Raw genomic sequence first — 21,321 nt, forward strand, 5'->3', positions numbered from 1 at the left:
TAGTAGTAGTAGTAGTAGTAGTAGTAGTAGTAGTAGTAGTAGTAGTAGTAGTAGTAATTTGGATGTATTCCTCATGGAATTCTTCTACAATACAATAACACGCCAACACATTGACGGAGAACGAAAAGTCGTACACATTTTTAATCTCGTATCTGCGCTGAAATGAAATTAAGGACTGATAACTGAAACAAAACTAAGATGTAGAACAAATATGTAATACATACGTTGTTCAAAATATACTAGGCACATTGTTGTTGCTTGATATATATGCGTATGGTTGTGTGTGTGTGTGTGTGTGTGTGTGTGTGTGTGTAATATTATCGATAATGGCCGAAATTGCGTTTGACCCTCTGGCCGATAACTGATGAGGATTTTGGTGGCTTTCTGTGTTTCCTGTTCGCTTGTGTATTTAGTATATGTTCCTTTGTTTATTTGCTATACGTTTTCTTTTCCGTCTGCCAAATCCACTCACAAGTCTTTTGTCGGCCCGGGGCTATAGTAGAAGGCATTTGCCCAAGGTGCCACGCAGTGGGACTGAACCCGGAATCATGTGGTTGGTAAGCAAGCTACTTACCACACAACCACTCCTACGCCTTCTTCATATAATTAAAGTATCTTCGCCCTGATGAGTAGCTGACTGACTGAGTATCCCTCGTTGAGTAATAATTACATCAGAGGATCTACTAGCTAGAAAGCATATATGTATATAACTCAGTTAACCTTTATATTGGTCAGAAGGGATACGCATCCCTCTGTTGTATATCCATTAACTTTATATCGCCTGGAGGAATGAATCCATGAAGGTGATCAGCCCAATGTCCACGGATACTACGGACTACACTGTAACCATCCCAGCAATATGGACTGTGATCTTAAGAGACATGTGATTTGTGGAAACGCGCGTAGCAAAGCATTAAATGTTCATAAATTCCATCCAAGGATTATTGTTATTATTGACTGTATTCATCCTACATTATATCGGTACAGCTCGATGCAACCCCAAAAGACTGGTTCACCAGTCAGCATCATTAGACTTTGGCCAACATAAGGGAATAGGAAATTTATTTGCATACTCAAAACATTTCCCGTAAGCAAATTTTATATGTATATACATATATATATATATTATATATATATATATATATATATATATATAATAATATATATATATATATATATTACTTTTGACGGCAGCAGAACACGATCACACAATACATATCTTCACTGTAAATTCCAGTTACAATGCTTCCTTTCAGACGGGCCCTTTTAAGCTCAGAGTGCTGAAACATCTGTCCCTCCCAGCCATTGCAACCAGTCCTAACAGTACTCCTCCGCTTGTTCCGATCCAATGCATCATTTTCCCAATCACTTTTGTTCATATCTAGTTTCTTCAGGTTTTCCTTCACACAGTTTTTATACCTTTTCCTCGTCTTATGTTGTAGTCTCTTACCAGAGTTGAGCTCACCATAAAAAGGGCGCTTTGGCAATCGCTCATCTTGTTCAATTGAGCTACAACATGCCATGCGCAAAACTTCAGTATCTGGTACAAAACATTCCCACTTGACTCCCAAAATACGCCTGAAACACTTTTGGTGAAGTCTCTCCATCATTTTCATATGATGCCTGTGAGTGGCCCATGCCTCACTCGAATAAAGAAGTGCAGACAACATACACGTTTTATAGACACTCATTTTTGTCAATGAAGAAATACCTCTATCCACCCATACTCGCTTTTCCAGCTTTCAAAATGCAACACTTCCCTGCCTTATTCGATAATATATCACTGCATCAAGAATACCATCTGTGCTTCCAAGTGTGCTTCCAAGGTAAACAGATGTGGCAATATACATACATGTATGTGTATATATATATATATATATATATATATGTATGTATGTATGTATGTATACAAAATTTAGAGGAATGACCACTTAAAGTGGACAGCCTATATGCTAGATATAGACGTCAAAATCGCCATTTTCCACGGAGAATGTGTTCTCAAGAAAAAATTCTGCAAGAAAAAAATTTTGAGAACACATTCTCCGTGGAAAATGGCGATTTTGACGTCTATTTAGCATACAGGCTGTCCACTCTTAGTGGTCATTCCTCTAAATTTTGTATGTAAAACAATTTTTAATCTTCGGATTTTTTAAAATATGTTAGGGTACTGGTTTTAATTGATTAATATCAATTTCTACCCTTATTTAATTTTATATATATATATATATATATATATATAGTAAACAGCATATTTTGTGGGTAGAAATATATGCACGACTGCTACTCATTATGTTTAGAGTTCGACGTTCAGCTCTCCAATCCCTTCTATCTTTTTTCTCTCTTTATTTTCTGATTGTCTTCTCTGTCTCTCTGTCAGTTTTTCTTTCGCTCTCCTTCTCGCTCCTGTTTCTTAGTCCATTTTCCCCTTCTCAACCAATTGCTTTCCTTCGATTTCCTTTTTCAAAATATTTATTAAACGCCTCACACTCTATTACATATATATGATAATCACCTGAAATACAAAACCCTTTTAAATCTACCTATTTAAAGTTCTTTTATTGCCTTACTTGTGTTTCGTCGCGTTTTGTTGCAGATTTTAGCTGAAGTGGATCCAATTTTATAAATCTCACCTGTAGTGATAGAATTTTTTTTTTTTGGTAGGGATTTTAAAGGGTTAAGTATTTCGTTCCATTTTGTTAGTTTAATTACTGGATATCGAAAGGAACAAACTGTTACATATTAGGATGAAGTCTTTAAGAATTTAATATATTCATAGTATAAATTGAGCGTATTCGAATACCGAAAGCAACACATGCTCACACACACGTACAAGAAGATGTACACACGTATACACTTACATATATACATATTCATACCTATCCTACACACAAAATGCTAGTAATTCTATACTATCGTTGCCGAAAATTTGCATTCGATAGTATTTGTTTGACAGTATTTATGATGGAGGTGAAATTATTTTAACATTATGTTGTTCTAGCATCTAATTTATAGGTAAAACTCTTGGTTATCTTAATTAGATTTTTTTCTGGTGTTTCTTTGTTTGGTTTTGCCAATACTCATTTATAGAATCGTTGACGAATTCACAATTCTAAACTCTATTTCCGATTAGTGGTGGTCTTAACTGCATTATAGCAGCCGATAATGTCTAATTTACTGAACACTGAAATAATCCCAGCACTGCTAATGGCCATTCTTAAATCTTTTGAATATTTCATTCCTGTTTACTAGTATTATATTTTATGGTGTTGCTTTAACAATCTGCTGGGAAAGAAGTCATATTTTAATCTTTCTTTTTATTATTTTTGTATTATTATTATTATTATTATTATTATTATCATTATTATTATTATTATTATTATTATTATTATTATTATTATTATTATTATTATTTATTTATTTATTTATTTATCAGTGGAGTTTTCAAGAGCCAAAATAATGGTTTGGTGTTATAGAATCGACGAAAAACGGAAAGTAAAAGAATAGGTCACAATAGAGAAGTGTCAAAATGGGTGCCGATATGAAAAAACGTCACAAACAGGGGTATAAGTCGCAAAAGAAGCTTATGACAAAATATATGATCTGGTAAAATTTTACAATATGGATGGATGGATTGATGAATGGATGGATGGACGGATGGATGGATGGATGGATGGATGGACGCTTGGCATTTAAGGTTAGCTGGCTGGTTGGCTTCCAGGCAATATGTTCTTCGGGTGTGCATATTCATGTATATATGTATGTATTCATTGATTCGTTGACCAAGTAGATAGTAAAAAGAACACGATAAAGGTGTGCATGACAGCTTGCTTTATTTCCTGAGAACTTTCGACGATTTATGCAAATTTTACTCTCGGCTAAATGGTATTAGGAAATATTTTTAGAAATATGCATGCAAGTATGTGTGCAAAATTTATGCATAGAAAGAAAGATAGTGCTTACATGGATTATTACGCTCATACATAAAAATATTCATTCGTATACATATTGCTCATATACATATATAATCATATATACTTGTGTGTGTGTATATATATATATATATAATATATATATATATATAGGTGCACAATGATGCTTGCTTAATGGTGGAAGATTTGCGATTGCAATGAGAAATAATACATATACAATGCGTGATCCAAAATACTCCACCATATTTCATAGATTTATTCATAGAAGCATACAAATTATCATCCACATCCATATGAATAATATACAAATTCAAAACACACACACACACACACCTAATCACATACATACATATATTTATATTTGTAGTGTAATACATGAAATTATATAATCGTGTAACTATCACAAAGAAAACTCCTCTAGCGTACCCGGGTAGCAGACCACATAGTAATCCAATACGGAGGAGTATAGAACGATATATATATATATATATATATATATATATATATAATATATATAAATTAAAATGGGGGTGAAAAATTGGATATTAATTTGATTAACATCAATTTAAAACCAGTGGTCTAGCATATTAAAATCTGAAGGTTTCAATAAATTGTATTACATACATATGAGAGGGATGACCACTATGTAGACAACTCTTATGCTAGAAATAGATCCGCTATGGTCTTACCACTAAGAACTGTTCTCAAGAAAATTTGGTGTTTGCTAAATTTTTTTGAGAACATATCTTAGTGGTAAGACCATAGCGGATCTACTTCTAGCATAAGGGTTGTCCACATAGTGGTCATCCCTCTCATATTTATATATATATATATGTATATATAATATATATGTGTATATATATATATATATATATATATATATATATATATATATATATATATATATATATATATATATATATATATATATATATATATATATATATATATATATATATACGGTTAAGTAATTGAGATTTTAGTGAATTCTAAAGAATTCACATGAATATGGTCCTTAACTAGGATGCACCGGATATCTATATGGTGTTAACCATACGACAAATGGGGTGATTATAAATAGGCAAAAAGCAACAAGAATGGATTAAATCCATTTTAATCCATTCTTGTTGCTTTTTTCCTATATATATATATATATATATATATATATATATTATATATATATATATATATATATATGTATGTATATTGTTAAGAGATTTCACACGAGTAAATTTATATAAGCGAAAAGACAAAAGTGCTTTATCGAAGATAAAAGAAAGTATTTACATTTTTGTCATTAAATTATGCTACCGGTTTCAGTCACTTTAAACGATGACTTTTTTCATGCTGAAATATAAAGAAAAAATATATTGAAATAAGTCAAATCAATCTTTCTTTATATCAGTTCTGGAAGCTCACGTGTTTTTCTTACAAAACTCACATGATGCTAGTATTTCGTTCTCTTCTGGTTGCTGCGGGATCGTCGTCAGTAGTAGTAGTAGTAGTAGTAGTTTGAAGGTATTCCAGATGTCCTTTGTCATTAAGGAGTGGCTTATAATAGTAACAGCAGTAGTAATGCCAGTGGTACATACATAAATACATACACACATACATACATACATCCATGCATAAGTATATACATACATATATACATGCACGCATACATACATACATACATCCATGCATAAGTATATACATACATATATACATGCACGCATACATACATACATACATACATACATACAGACATGCATACTATATACATACATATATACATGCATGCATACATACATACACACATGTATACGTATATACATACATATATACATGCACACATACATACATACATACATACATACATACATACATACATACATACATACATACATACATACATACATACATACATACATTAAGTGATGTACAGTGATAGAGTTTAGTTGCCATGTAGATATGGGTATCTCTTCCAAGACATCGACAAAGAGAATATCTAATGGGCGTTTGCTTAGAACCCTCAGCTTCCCAAGCCTGATTTACATTTAAACCAATAATTAAACCAATAATCGTCTGTATGCTTGGTTACGCAGGTAAATGTCTAAGTGACATTCTGTGGCAGCTGGGATTTACAAAGTAATCAACTAAGACGAACTTTACAGGTACAATCTCTAAAGAGAACAATAAATGTACATAAGAATTTCTTTTACTGCAGGGATCAGATACAACCATTCAAAATGTCCATTACCCTTAACTGCGGAAATCAGTTTTATATACTAATGTCCTTTGTTGAGGTAAGTCTTGTTTGAAACTAATTTTTGTAGAGATATGTGAAGTTTATTGAGGCAACGGGACTTGTAGAAAATACCAATTCTATTATTAATAGATATTTAACATAACTGAAATATCAAAGAAATTTTATTTCGGAATTAAAGGTTTAACGTTCAATAGATAACAGATATGATTCTTAGCCAAAATGCAGCAATGGAGATTTTTTATATCTCACTTTTTTAAAAAAGTACTAATAATAAAAAAAAATCTAAAGACATAAATACAAACATACACACATACAAAAATGTAACGTTAAAAGATATTGAGGAAGAGAGCGAAAAACAGAGAAACATTTCATGTTAAGAGAATCAATGAAGGCTACTTGCTGCTCCGAGTTTCTCGTTATCAACTATCTTCAAGAAATTTGCCTAAAACTCTAAATAGAAAGAATATTACGTTGAAATTTCTCAACTTGAAATATATACACTCAACTATGTTAGTTTTAAGGACTCATTTCCTTGCTTCTACTAGATTTATATAGAGCTCCATATACAAAAACATTTACATACATATACACTGTTGCACTGGCAAGAACATGGATACAGGGAAAACAACTCTAGCGTTAGCTTCCCGGCCATTTATATATATATATATATATATATATTATATATATATGTATGTATATGTATAGGGTAAGTAGCTTGCTTACCAACTACATGGTTCCGGGTCCAGTCCCATTGCGTGGCACCTTGGGTAAGTATCTTCTACTATATTCTCAGGCCAACCAAAGCCTTGTGAGTTGATTTGAAAGAGGGAAACTGAAAGAAGCCTATCATATATATAATATATATATATATATATATGTATATATATTCCACATATGCGTAAACACAGAGGGACAAACAAAGACAGACAAAGAGATTATATATATATATATATATATTGGCAAAAACGGTAAGATAACAAAAGAAAGAAAGAGACCTCAATATTATGTAAATAGAGGAAATTTATCTATAAAATAATATGTTACATTTACTCAATAGTCAAGATAAAACTCTGAGTTTCAGATGCCGAGGTGGAAATCCATGGCCAGATAACCGAAGAGATGGTGTTGTGGATTTCCACTTCGGCATCTGAAACTCAGAGTTTTATCTTGACTATTGAGTAAATGTAACATATTATTTTATAGATATATATATATATATATATGTGTGTGTGTGTGTGTGTGTGTGTGTGTGTGTGTGTGTGGTGTGTGTGTGTGTGGTGTGTGTGTGTGTGGAGGCGCAATGGCCCAGTGGTTAGGGCAGCAGACTCGCGGTTGTAGGATCGCGGTTTCGATTCCCAGACCGGGCGTTATGAGTGTTTATTGAGCGAAAACACCTAAAGCTCCACCACGCTCCGGCAGGGGGTGGTAGTGATCCCTGCTGTACTCTTTCACCACAACTTTCTCTCACTCTTTCTTCTGTTGGCCTGCTCGCTTAGCCAGCGGAGTGACGTCATTTGGAGGCTAAAACAATGCGAAGCGCATTGTGATCAGCGATGTATAGCAACATCTGATAGCCTGGTCGGTGACGGTGACGGTGATATATATATATATATATAGGGAGAATTGACGAAAAAAACACAAGACGAAGACAGGTGGTGTAGAAAACAAACAGATGTATTTGTATAACGTTTCGAGCCTACGCTCTTCCACAGAAAGAAACAAGGAGAGAAAATAAATGTGTGTAGTGGCTAGTGATCTACACACATATATATATATATACATCAATATACAGATATACACACATATCTATATGTATACGACCATGTATATATATGTATGTATGGTAAAATATGCTTAAGTGTATGCAAAGATATATGCATATACTCACTCACACACGCGTCACGCGCACACTCACATACACACAGTCATGTGACTATATGCTGTTTGCATGGATTTTAAGTGTAGCCTGTGTAGCGGCCATTTTCTCCCGTTTCGTTCATAATTTGTTTACATGTGCAGCAAATTCATTAAAACAACACATAGTAACTCCATAAAACAAAGAGAATGGAGCTGGGACTGTAGTTGGGGCTGCAGTCACGTGACAAATTCCCAGTTTATCATTTGTTTGTCCTTATCTTTTTGTTTTGTTTTTTAATTGTGTTTATTTTTCATTTTAGTTTTTGTGGGGGTTTTTTCGGTTCAGAAATGTTTCAATGTCGTGATGTGATCGCGCATTTTTCATTGACGAAAATAACATGTCGAAGACAATATTGAAACTGAAGATGGCAATTTTAAAGGAAGCATTCCATTTTTTAAATATATGTGTTTGTATATGTACGGGTGTACATTTATACACACACACACCACACATATATATATATATATATATATATATATGGGTGGGTGTATGTGTGTATATATACGTTTATATATAGTTATATTAGAACTCACACACACATACCTGTGTATGTGCGTGCGAGTGTGTACGCGTTTATATGTATACATACATGTAGCTATGTAATGGATATGCACATCTATATATATATATATAAGCTATATATACATATACAGTCATACTCATATAGATAGCTATAAAACGTCTAAGATATACATGTTATATACATATATATATTTACGTATGTGTATGTACATATACATGCATGTATGCGTACGTACGTACGTCTATACATGCATACACCACAATGGTATATATATATATATATATATATATATATATATATATATATATATATACATATAAGTATGTGTATGTATGTATGTATGTATGTATGTATGTATGTATGTATGCATGTATGTATGTGTGCATGTATGTATTATATATATATAATGAAATAAAAGATGGCTGTGTGGTAAGTAGCATGCTTACCATCCACATGGTTCCGGGTTCAGTCCCACTGCGTGGCACCTTAGGCAAGTGTCTTTTACTCTAGCCTCGAGCCGACCAAAGCCTTGTGATTGGATTTGGTAGTCGTATATATATATATATATATATATATATATATATATGTATGCTTGTGTGTATGTATGTATATGTTTGTGTGCCTGTGTCCGCCCACCCCCAACATCGCTTGACAACGGATGCTGGTGTGTTTACGTCCCCATCACTTAGCGGTTCGGCAAGAGAGACCGATAGAATAAGTACTAGGCTTACAAAGAATAAGTCCTAGGGTTGATTTGCTCGACTAAAGGCCGTGCTCCAGCATGGCCGCAACAAATAACTGAAAAAAAGAAAGAAAAAGAAAAATATATATATATGTGTGTGTGTGTATGTATCTATGTGTGTATATGTTTGTGTGTCTGTGTTTGTCCCCCACCACCACCACCATCGCTTGACAATCGATGCTGGTGTGTTTACGTCCCGGTGACATTAGCAATTTGGCAACAAGAAATCGATAGAATAAGTACTAGGCTTACAAAAATAAGTCCTGGTGGTGGTGGGGGGGTCGATTCGCTCGACTAAAAGGCGGTGCTCCAGCATGGCCGCAGTCAAATGACTGAAACAAATGAAAGAATAAAAGAATAAGGATATTCTGCTTATTTCTTTCTGCTTGACAACTTTTATCTTTTTTTCTGTTAGGCTTGTTTGTTTTGTTTCCCTGTATCATCTTGTAATTCGTTAATTTCCTTTATTTTGTGTTATTTTCCTTCTTTTCGTCAAGCTCCTGCTGCCGCCGCCGTTACTGGTTTTCTTTCTGTTATTGATGTTGTTGCAGTTGTTATTATCATCATTTTCGTGTTGGAGGTGTTGATGGGGGTGTAATTGCGTTCCGCGTTGTGTGTTACTTGTTCTACATCACTTCAATTACCTCGCTAACAATCACCATAATATATACCCGTCACAATATACACACACGACATGAAAAAAACGTTTAGCTCTTACTAACAACCATCTCAAATATGTGTGGGGGGTGGAGGTGTATGAATATGTATATATAACAACCACAGAATGCACTCACTACAATATGTAACTTCTACAATATACACCCACCAGAATATACACAACCTGATATACATTATACAGCCATACAACCACTTTATTACTCTTACCACAATAAAGATTTGCCACTCACTCACAACCACGAATATATATATATATATAGACAACAAAAGAATGAAAGAGACCTCGATATTATGTTAATAGAGGAATTTATCTGTAAATATTATATGTGACAATTATTCGGTAGCCATGATAAAACTCTGAGTTTTGGGTATCGGGGGGGTATCTCTTCAGTTATCCGGCCATCGAAAAAATGCTATGAAAATGAACGTTAAACAAAGGGAAATTACTATGTGATTGACCGTTATTAAGACAAAAGAGTTATTAGAATGAGCGCTAAGTGAGAGGAGGGAGTAAAAATACTCATAGTATTCGCGTAAGCGCGCATGTCCATACCTACACATGAGCGCTCGGACACCCACGTACAAGCGCTTATAAGTATATACTCATCTACCCTCACTTGAAACACACACATGCTCATCCGCACATTTGCATACACGCTCGCACACACACACACGCACATACACACACACACAAGCACAAAAAAGGTTCATACATACGTCTGTATGTAAGACGTGTGTAAGAAGAAAACCTATCAAAATTACATATTATGTCCCAAACAGTTTCCGAATAATAAAAGTATAAATTATTTGGTCTGTTGTGTCTGGGGAGAGTCATTCTCTTTTAGTGCCTGATAATTTAACACACTCACCGGTAAAATTTCCATTCCTTTTCTTCTTATTTTTCTAAAAATTTCGTTGCGTCTTGCAACCTTTTCAATAGTTGTTGACAACTATTGAAAAGGTTACTAGACGCAACGAAAGTTTTTTAAAAAATAAATAAGTGAATGAGTGGAAATTTTACCGGTGGGTGTGTTAAATAATAAGGCACTAAAAGAGAATGACTTTCCCTAGACACAACAGAATATGCTTCGACTCACATAAAGAATCTTGCAAACCAAGTCCAAAAACGAAATTACTTATTATTCTCTAAATTAATTGCAGCAACTGTATTAAATTCCAATAGAAATTATTTTTTTACATACCTATTCCCCATTTTTCAGGAGGGGTAGCCACAACAAGACAAACACCAAGCATTCCATTCATTTCCCAATTCAAAGAACGAGCCCCATTCTATGCTTGGGTCAAGGCATAGAACGCAACCCCCAATATCAGCATATCTGCATATGCTGGTTTACCCCCGCCTCATCATGCTGGCTCCGTACCCCTTTGAGCAACATCAAATTCACTCATCCGTCCACAAACACTCTCCAAGCTTTCCTATCATTTATAAACTCTCTTGCCTCTCTCACTCCAACACCTCTAACCACCAAAGCTTTCCTCACGCCATCCATCCACACAAACCGAGTTCCAGCAGAAATAGGGTAACAAAAAGATTAAATCACCTAAAAATTTTGCTCCACGATAACAGACTTAAAGTAATGCCAATGCCAAATCCATGTATTCCATTTTACCGTAGCGAGCTGGCGGAAACGTTAGCACGCCGGGCGAAATGCGTAGCCGTATTTCGTCTGCCGTTACGTTCTGAATTCAAATTCCGCCGAGGTCGACTTCGCCTTTCATCCTTTCGGGGTCGATAAATTAAGTACCAGTTACGCACTGGGGTCGATGTAACGATTCTGCCAGCTCGCTGCCTTTTTGCTTTAATATCGTTGCGTTGCTATAACATCCATTCACCTGGGTGCATTTTGTGTTTTTCCCTTAATGTAGTGTTGAATGTGGAGGCGTAATGGTCCAGTGTTTCGGCCAGCGGACTCGAAGTGATAGAATCGGGGTTTCGATTCCCAGACCGAGCATTGTGAGTGCTTATTGAGGTTCCGACAACGGGCTGGTGGCGAACTCTGATGTACTCTTCCACCACAACTTTCTCTCACGATTCCTTCCTGTTTCTGTTGTACCCGTATTTCAAAGGGCCAGCCTTGTCACACTCTGTGTCACGCTGAATCTCTCCGAGAACTATATTAAGGGTACATGTATCTGTGGAGTGCTCAGCCACTTGCACGTTAATTTCATGAGCAGGCTCTTCCGTTGATCGGATCAACTGGAACCCTCGTCGTCGTAACCGACAGAGTGCCACAACAGTGTTGAATGTTTTAGTATAAGTGGAAAGTGGAGAATAATACTGGAAACTGCTGATATCTATGGTTGTGGGAATGGTACGATTGAGAGTCTTTTGTTTTTATTGTTTTTAAGCTATCATAGATAAGCATTAGGTTTGTGGGTAGCATGGTGATTGGATATGGTTCTCTCTGATTTGGAGAGATGGATTAATGGATTATTGATATTAAACCATCGTACCTTCTAAATTTGTGACATGCATCGAAAGACAAAGGCACAGGGTGCTGTACTGTCGATCAGAACGGGCGATGCACTGTATTCCTGGGATGAACCAGGATTCCGTTCAGAGGGGATGTTGTAATCTCGTGATCCCGGTCACTTGTATTCCATGAACACGGTTAACCGAACCTAATGCGTCTTAGGACTAAAGACATTAATGCCCAAGGGGTTGATGAGGACGTCGACGACAAGATGATGATGATGATGACTGGAAGGTAATGGGTGTGTATGATGCTACTTCAATTAGGATTTTCTCCGACTGTCATCTTTTGTATTGCAGTAATTTTTCCAGTTTTCTAGATTCTGGGAATCCGACAGTATTGCTACGAACAGATGTAGACGTCGGTGAATGCAATGATTCTTTTGAGTCCTAGCCGTGTTATATGTGTGTTTGTGATTCTGTTTAGCTCTGAGGGGTTTTTTTTTTCGGTTTTTAGAATTTCCTCTATTGTTTTTCAGTGCGCCAAATGGAAGGAAGGGGTTAAATCGCGTTCGGTGCGGAAGGCATGTATGTACCTTTCATTTCCTGTTCCTGCCTTGTTATTTTATTTTTATATTTTGTTTTTTACTCGAATCCTAGAACTCATACGGCCAGTTAAACGATTTCCAATGTGTATAAATGTCCGCAGTTACACAATCCCACTCAATGGGACGCTGGTCCGCAGCAGGGTTCAAGACCGGAGGTTTTAGGGGGCTGGGGCAAGTCGATTTCATCAACCTTGCCAGACACTTTATTTTATCGACCTTCAAGGGATGAAAAGCATAGTTAATCTCAGCGGAATTTGAACTCCTAATAAAAAGAGCCGGATGAAATGTTGCAAACCATTTTGTCCGATACTGCTAGCTCACCACCTTGTTTCTGTCTTGTATGAGTCGTTTATTATGACATGATTTTCGAGAACTATGCAAGGGACCGTTTGTTTGGCGCTATGATATTTGAAGTTGCTGTTGTGAAATGTCATTGATCTTGTTGTTTTTGTTGTTGTTGCCGGTTGGGTACTCCGTCGGTTACGACGACGAGTGTTCCAACTGATACGATCAACGGAACAGCCTGCTCGTGAAATTAACATCCAAGGGGCTGCGCTCTCCACAGACACGCGCAGCCTCAATGTAGTCCTCAGGGGGATTCAATATGACACACCAAATGTGACACTGCTGTCCCTTTTTAAATTACAGGTACAACTCATTACCGAATGTGGCACGGCTGGCCCTTTGTAATTACAGATACAACTCACAACTCATTTTTGCCTGTTGAGTGGATTGGAACCACGTGAAACAAAGTGTCTTGTCCAAGGACACAACGCAACACAAGGAATCGAACACACGACTTTTATGGTCGTAAGCGGAATGCCCCTAATCACTAAGCCACGCGCTGCTAATTACAGCATATTGTGTTTTACTGTTATATTTTCTGGTTTACACACGATACAAATGTTTGCCAATTTTCTGCTTATCAATGGTATATTTGTTTATTTGTTTACCTGTTCTTTTTTTTGTTTTGTTTTTTTATTTATTGCCAATTTCCTTGTGTCGTGGTTAAATGTTGAGTTTTAGTTTTGCTGAGCGTTCTGTGAATGTAATGTTTGAGGTTGTCTGTTTTTTTAGTTTTTTTTTTGTTTCTTGAGATTGGAGTGTAGTTGACAGTGCACACACAGCGGCGGCGGCGGCGGCGGCGGCAGTGGTGAGTGTGGTTATGTTAACGGTGGCGGTGACGGCAGCAGCGATGGTGGTGATGATAGTGCTGGTGGTAGTGGTGTGGGTGGGTGTGGGTGAATGGATGTTGGTTTTGGAAGAAAAAAGATTCTGTGACTTAAACTGCGATAGCTTCTTTATTCGTTTCAAATCATGTAAACAGAATTACACAGAAACGAACTTTTTAATAGAGACTACACACAAAAAGACGCGCGTGCGCCCAAACACGCGCAAAGAAAAACCCCAAAAAGACACAGACGTATGCAAATATACGTGTGTGTGTGTGTGTGTGTGTGTGTGTGTGTACACACATATGTATATATATATATATATATTAATATATATATATATATATATTACGGAGATGTACCTGCATAGCAAGTGATTTGATCTGAGATCGTGTGCTGAAACGAAAACAATGGCTTACAAACACCTTGCACGCTGCAATTATATATATATATATATATATATATACAATATATACATGCATGTATATGCAGGTATGCAAGTGTATATACATGCATAATATGTTATCAAGAGCATATGCAGATATATATATAATATACATATAAGCATGTGTATACAAATGCATGCATACATACAGACGTATGCAAAAATATAAAAACATGCAAATATATGTGTGTATACACATATATATGTGTGTATGTATATATATATATATATATACACATATATATATATATATATACAGATATATACATGTATGTATATATACATATGTATATATATATTATATATATATATGTATGTATATACATATATATATATACACACATATATATATATACATACAAATATATATATATACATGCATGTATATGCAGGTATGCAAGTGTATATACATGCATAATATGTTATCAAGAGAATATGCAGGTATATATATATATATACATATAAGCATGTGTATACAAATGCATGCATACATACAGACGTATGCAAAAAATAAAAAACATGCAAATATAGGTGTGTGTGTGTGTGTATACACACATATATGTGTGTATGGTTATATATATATTATATATACATATATATATATATATATATATATATATATATTTATATATATATATATATATAATATATATATATAATATATATATATACAGATATATACATGTATGTATATATACATATGTATATATATATTTATATATATATATGTATGTATATACATATATATATATATACACATATATATATGCATACAAATATATATATATATGCATGTATATGCAGGTATGCAAGGGAAATATATATGCATAATATGTTATCAAGAGAATATGCAGGTATATATGTATATACATATAAGCATGTGTATACAAATGCATACATACATACGCACATACATACACATGCACATACACACATGCATACATACATACATACAATATGATATATATGTAATGCGGCGGCGGCGCTAAAGAAATTAGCTTTCTATACACCGAGCAGACAAACAGCCTGGCGAAGCAGAGCGGCGCGTGCTTTGAGATAATCAGGGCATTAGTGCGTTCCAGTGCGTCGAGAAGGGTGACAATTAAGAGGACTTGCTCAAACAACTGTCTACCTGCACTTCGTATGGTGTCTAGGTGGACACCGGGAAGAGGAGCAGCAGAAGAAGAAGAAGAAAAAAATAACTGCGTTTTTGCAAAATGCATGTGTGTTTAAGTGCATGTCTATGTGGTTATTTGCTTTCCCTTTATTTGTAAAATGTCTTGTTGTTGTTGGTGCTGTTGCTGTTGTTAGTGGTGGTGGTGGTGGTAGTGGTGGTTGTGGTAGTGGTGGTGGTGGTGTGGGGGGGTTACTGTTGTCGCTGTTGTTGTTGCCGTTGTTGTTGTTGTTGTTTTTGTATAACGTTCTTCAAACTTTTATTGTTCAAACTGCTTTCTAAATATATGCGTGTTTTGCGTTTATGAATTAGTTCATGTGTATAAATGGAATTGTATAGATATGTGTATGTATATATATATAAGTATATGTGTGTGTGCGTGTGTGTTTGTGTATGCATGTATGTATGTATGTATGTATATATATATATATATATATGGGGAGAATTGACGAAAAAAAACAAAAGATGAAGACAGGTGATGTCGAAAAGAAACAGATGTATTAGTATAACACTCGGGAATTGAAAAAGTCTTTAACGTTTCGAACCTACGCTCTTCCACAGAAAGGAACTCACAAAGAAACAAGGGGACAAACAAGGAGAGAAAAAATGTGTGTAGTGGCTACCGATCTATCATATACATACAGATATATGTATGTATATATATAAGGTATTGGTATCTTACATATGTACCATTCTGCCTAAAAATGGATCTACAAATTCAATATCCCTACATATCTTACATCTATATTCTTTCCTCCACCTCACTCGCTATTTTGTATCCTATCTAAATTAATTATTACTTAACCATCCTCTCACACCGTCTCCGATGAAGGGATATAATAAACATCCTGGAAACAGCTGTAAGACATTCTATCTATAAATGTTCTAATATCGAATCAGTCTTGGCTTTTTATCTCATTAGGCAAAAAAAATTTTATATATGTATATATATATGTGTGTGTGTGTGTGTGTGTGTGGTGTGTGTGTGTGTGTGGTGTGTGTGTGTGTGTGTGTGTACACATATATGTTATATATGAAAGAGAAATATGTGTGTGTGTTTGTGTATGTGTACACATATATATGTCATATATTCATATATCAAAAGAGATTATCAGAGTGTAAGTGTATTTGTGACATGCGTGTTTTATATAATGACGCGTGTATGAGTTGTAAGTTGTATAACTTTGTGTTTGAGGGTATTTGGTTGTTTTTATTTTCGTGCGTGTCACGCGCACACATACCTATATATACACACATACGTACATACATACATACATACATACATACATACATACATACATACATGCATACATACATATATATATATATATATATATATGTATGTATGTATGTTAGTATGTATGTATGTATATACATATACATACATATATATATATATATGTATATGTGTGTATATATATATATTATATATATATATATAATATATATATATATATATATATATATATATATATATAATATATATATATATTTGCATTATTTACATTTGATGGAGATTTTTCCTCATCTTATTTGTTGTTAACACAACTTTTCGGCTGATATACCCTCCAGCCTTCATTAGGTGTCTTGGCGAAATTTCGAACCTGGGGTCTCATTCCTAAGGTATTTTTCGATACTATTATTATTATGGCGTAGTGGTTAAGAGCGCAGGCAACTAACCCCAAGACATGCGTGCTAATTTGTGGATGTGCATAAAGTACATTCACGGACACAAACACATCTTGCCTTTTATAGATATAGATATTAATCACTGGTTCTTGAATATTTTATCGATCTCAGAAGAGTCTCGACACGATTTGAACTCAGAACGTAAAATTCAATAATATACTGTATAAAATATCGAACCGTTTAACCCTAATGTCATGCATAAAATATCATAAAGTATAACAGTTATGTAGACTATATTGTTTGTTTCACTTTAACAAACAGGAGGATGTTTCTTTGGCTTCTCAGGAAAGTTCTGCCAGCCACACACTTTTTCGACGCACTACCGATTCTGCTATCACCATGTGACAATAATAGCGATATCTAGTGACGTATGAGGAAACCACTGGTTCTGCATTGCTATCAATCCTTCACTTATTTTCAAGCCGAAGCTGATCAGTCCCAGGTGGGTATACGTTTTGACATAATCAGTTCCAAGAAAACTCAATCTTCTTTTTCACGTTTTATATAATTTTATTTCTAACCAAGTTCGTACATATCGATTTTTATTGCTATTTTTATTGCTGTGTTGCTATCTGTAATGTCTTTTTTTTTTTTTTTTGTTTTCTTACGAAATCAACATATCTTTCTGCACTTTCGGAGCCTCATTATATATTAAGCTTTTTTATTCGGTTTCAAAAGTTTTGCCATTTTTATTGCTGTTTAGCCTCAAGTCAAACCTGATGGATCAAAGTCATATCATTATTATTATTATTATTGTTGTTATTATTATTATTAATATTATTATTACTGCGTGAGAAGGCAATGCATGCCATCAAATTGACACTGGAGTACAAATATATAAAGCCCAATATACCCAACATGACTATCCGTCTGATAAGGTTACACCAGGTACATGCATCACAGCCATGTGTGCGCGACATGGTGATCTCATATCAAGATAAACAACGCTTGACCTTTCAGTTCTCTTTACCTACTACTACCAAATCAGACCTTCTAGTTTCTATTACTCTGTCAGTTTGAATGTTAAGGTACCACACCATCTTGTATTTCTAACTTTCTAGTACTTTACTAGGTCCATGTTTATACCATTTATCAGTATGTTCAAATCCTAGCTTTCTACATAACTCCCAGTGGATTACTCTCCCTAGGTTGTCATGTATTTTCTTGTATTCTTTCTGTGCCATCATACCACATTCACTTACTATATGAGTAACACTTTCCTCTTTTGCTTTGCATAAACTACATTGGGAATCTAGGTTTTTGTCTATCTTGACTTTTATCCAATTGTTCCTTAATACTTGATCTTCTGCAGCTACGAACAAACTTTCTGTCTCCTCTTTCAGCTTTCCTTTTTGCAACCATAGCCTTGTCTAACTACAATTATTTGCTGCAACCATCTTTGGGAATCTACCATGCAACGCCTTCTCCTGCCAGTCACATAATTTCTGCTCTCTTTTTCTGGTTCTTAACTTCACTTGGGTTTTTGTTTTCCCTGTATCTTGCTGTGTGACTCTAGCAGTTTTTAATAAACTTTCTTCATTATTACCTACATAGGAATCTATATCTACTCTAGATAACTCCACGCAGTCTTCTACAGATATTAACACCCTTCCACCTTCCTTTCTATGTAGGTATAATCTTGCTGCTCTTTCTATTGCTATTATTATTATTATTATTATTATTATTATTATTATTATTATTATTATTATTATTATTATTATTATTATTATTATTATTATCATTATTATTATTATTATTTATTATTATATTATTATTATTATTATATTATTATTATTATTATTATTATTATTATTGAGAGAGCAGTGCATGCCATCAAAGTGACACTGGGGTAAAATATACGAAGCCCAGTATAACTATCATGACTACCTGTCTGATAAGGGTACACTAGGTACATGCATCACAACCATATGTGCACGACATGGTGATCTCATATCAAGATAAACAGCGCATGACCTTACAGGTGGGGCCCAGTTAGAATTTTCTTCAGGTCGAGTAGCCCATCCCGCTCAAAAGATCCCTGAATAAGGGTTGTTAAATGATGTTGAACGAAACACCCGTGTTCCCAGAGGTGAATTATTGAAACCCCAAAGAATTCCCCTTAACACATGGCTATGACGCTCCCCCAATACTTCTGCTTGTGATCAGAAATGCACATATTATTATTATTAATATTATTATTATTATTATTATTATTATTATTATTATTATTATTATTATTATTATTTCTTTTTATCACAAGTCCTGCATACGTAGCGGGGTTGCTACCTGCAGCTTACAGTGCCATGTTATCCGTTCGTTTCGGCTATCTAATACTTTCTGGATTATTCTAGCCGTGCCAAGGAGGCAAACCTTTTGTAACTGTTCTACCGGGCGCTTTATTCCAATTTCATCGTCATCATTATTATTATTATTATTATTATTATTATTATTATTATTATTATTATTATTATTATTATTATTACTATTATTATTAGTATTAGTATTAGTATTATTATTATTATCATCATCATCATCATCATCATCATCGTTATCAAAGTTGTTACTGTTCATATTTTTGTTGGTGCTATTATTGTTATTCACGATATCGTTTCTGATGGTGTCGTTATTATCTCCACTCTGATGTAATACCATGTCAATTGTGTTTGGCGTTAATATTCTGGGTGTCACGATATGACGCTCTCAACTCAACTATTCTTTTATTCTTGTTCTTATTTTCTTCCTTTTTTTTCCTTTTTTTTTTGCTATTTTCTATTTTCTGATCGGGGATCTGACAAGAATGCTAAAACCCAAAAGCTATAAATGCATTCAGTTAAATTTCACTTAATTTCCTCAACTCTTAAGACGACTGTCTTTGAATATGAAATTAAGACATAACAGTGTAATTAACTCAATACAGCTTCCTATTGAGTCAAAAGTTATTTAAAATAAATGACAAAAATTACAAGAAATATTTAATATATTTCAATAAGTTTATTTAAGGTCAGTGTTTTGTTATCTCTTCTTTAATCAATTGTAGTTTTGACAATATATTTCATCGTTTATTTTCGATAATTTCAAGGATTTTTTCACCAAAACTATTTTGCTAGTTTTTTCTTTAGTTTTTGGATTTTTTTTTTTTGTTTTTTTGTTAAATTTGTATACTTTGTTCGTGCCGAATTATCATATATTTTCATCTAATTATTGTGACTGTGAAAAAATGAAATACACGCCGTAATTTTTAATGGAAATAATCCAAACAAAAAATAACAAAAATATATCTATATTTCTGGCAGTCACTGCTGAAATTCAATAATTTGATTTTTTTTCTTCTTTTCTTTTTAGTTGTTGTTTTAATGAGTAACACAACGATATATGTGAAACATCACGCCACATTTAATATTCGTCAACAAATATGCAATTGTTTTGCTTGCGTTCATTAATTTATATTTCAGGAGCGAGCGATGGGAAGTTAAGGTAAGCTGATGGCAAATTAATATTGTAATCAGGTTTCTATTCCGTGTTGAAGATGTTTCTTCCGATTTCATACTTAATGTCCTCGAGAAAAGCATCAACATCGTCTTTCTTAACTTTTATTAAATCTGAAGTATTATACGTATGTAAAAAAATCAATATGTATATATGTATACGTGATATGGTTTATACGAATTTATCTATGTTACGTGTACAAAGAGTGTGTTTTGTGGTTTTTAACCAATATTTAAACATGTGGTGTGCCTTGACATACCACATGTTTAAAT

The sequence above is a fragment of the Octopus sinensis genome, linkage group LG4 (assembly GCF_006345805.1).
Source record: "Octopus sinensis linkage group LG4, ASM634580v1, whole genome shotgun sequence".
Taxonomy (NCBI): Eukaryota; Metazoa; Mollusca; class Cephalopoda; order Octopoda; family Octopodidae; genus Octopus; species Octopus sinensis.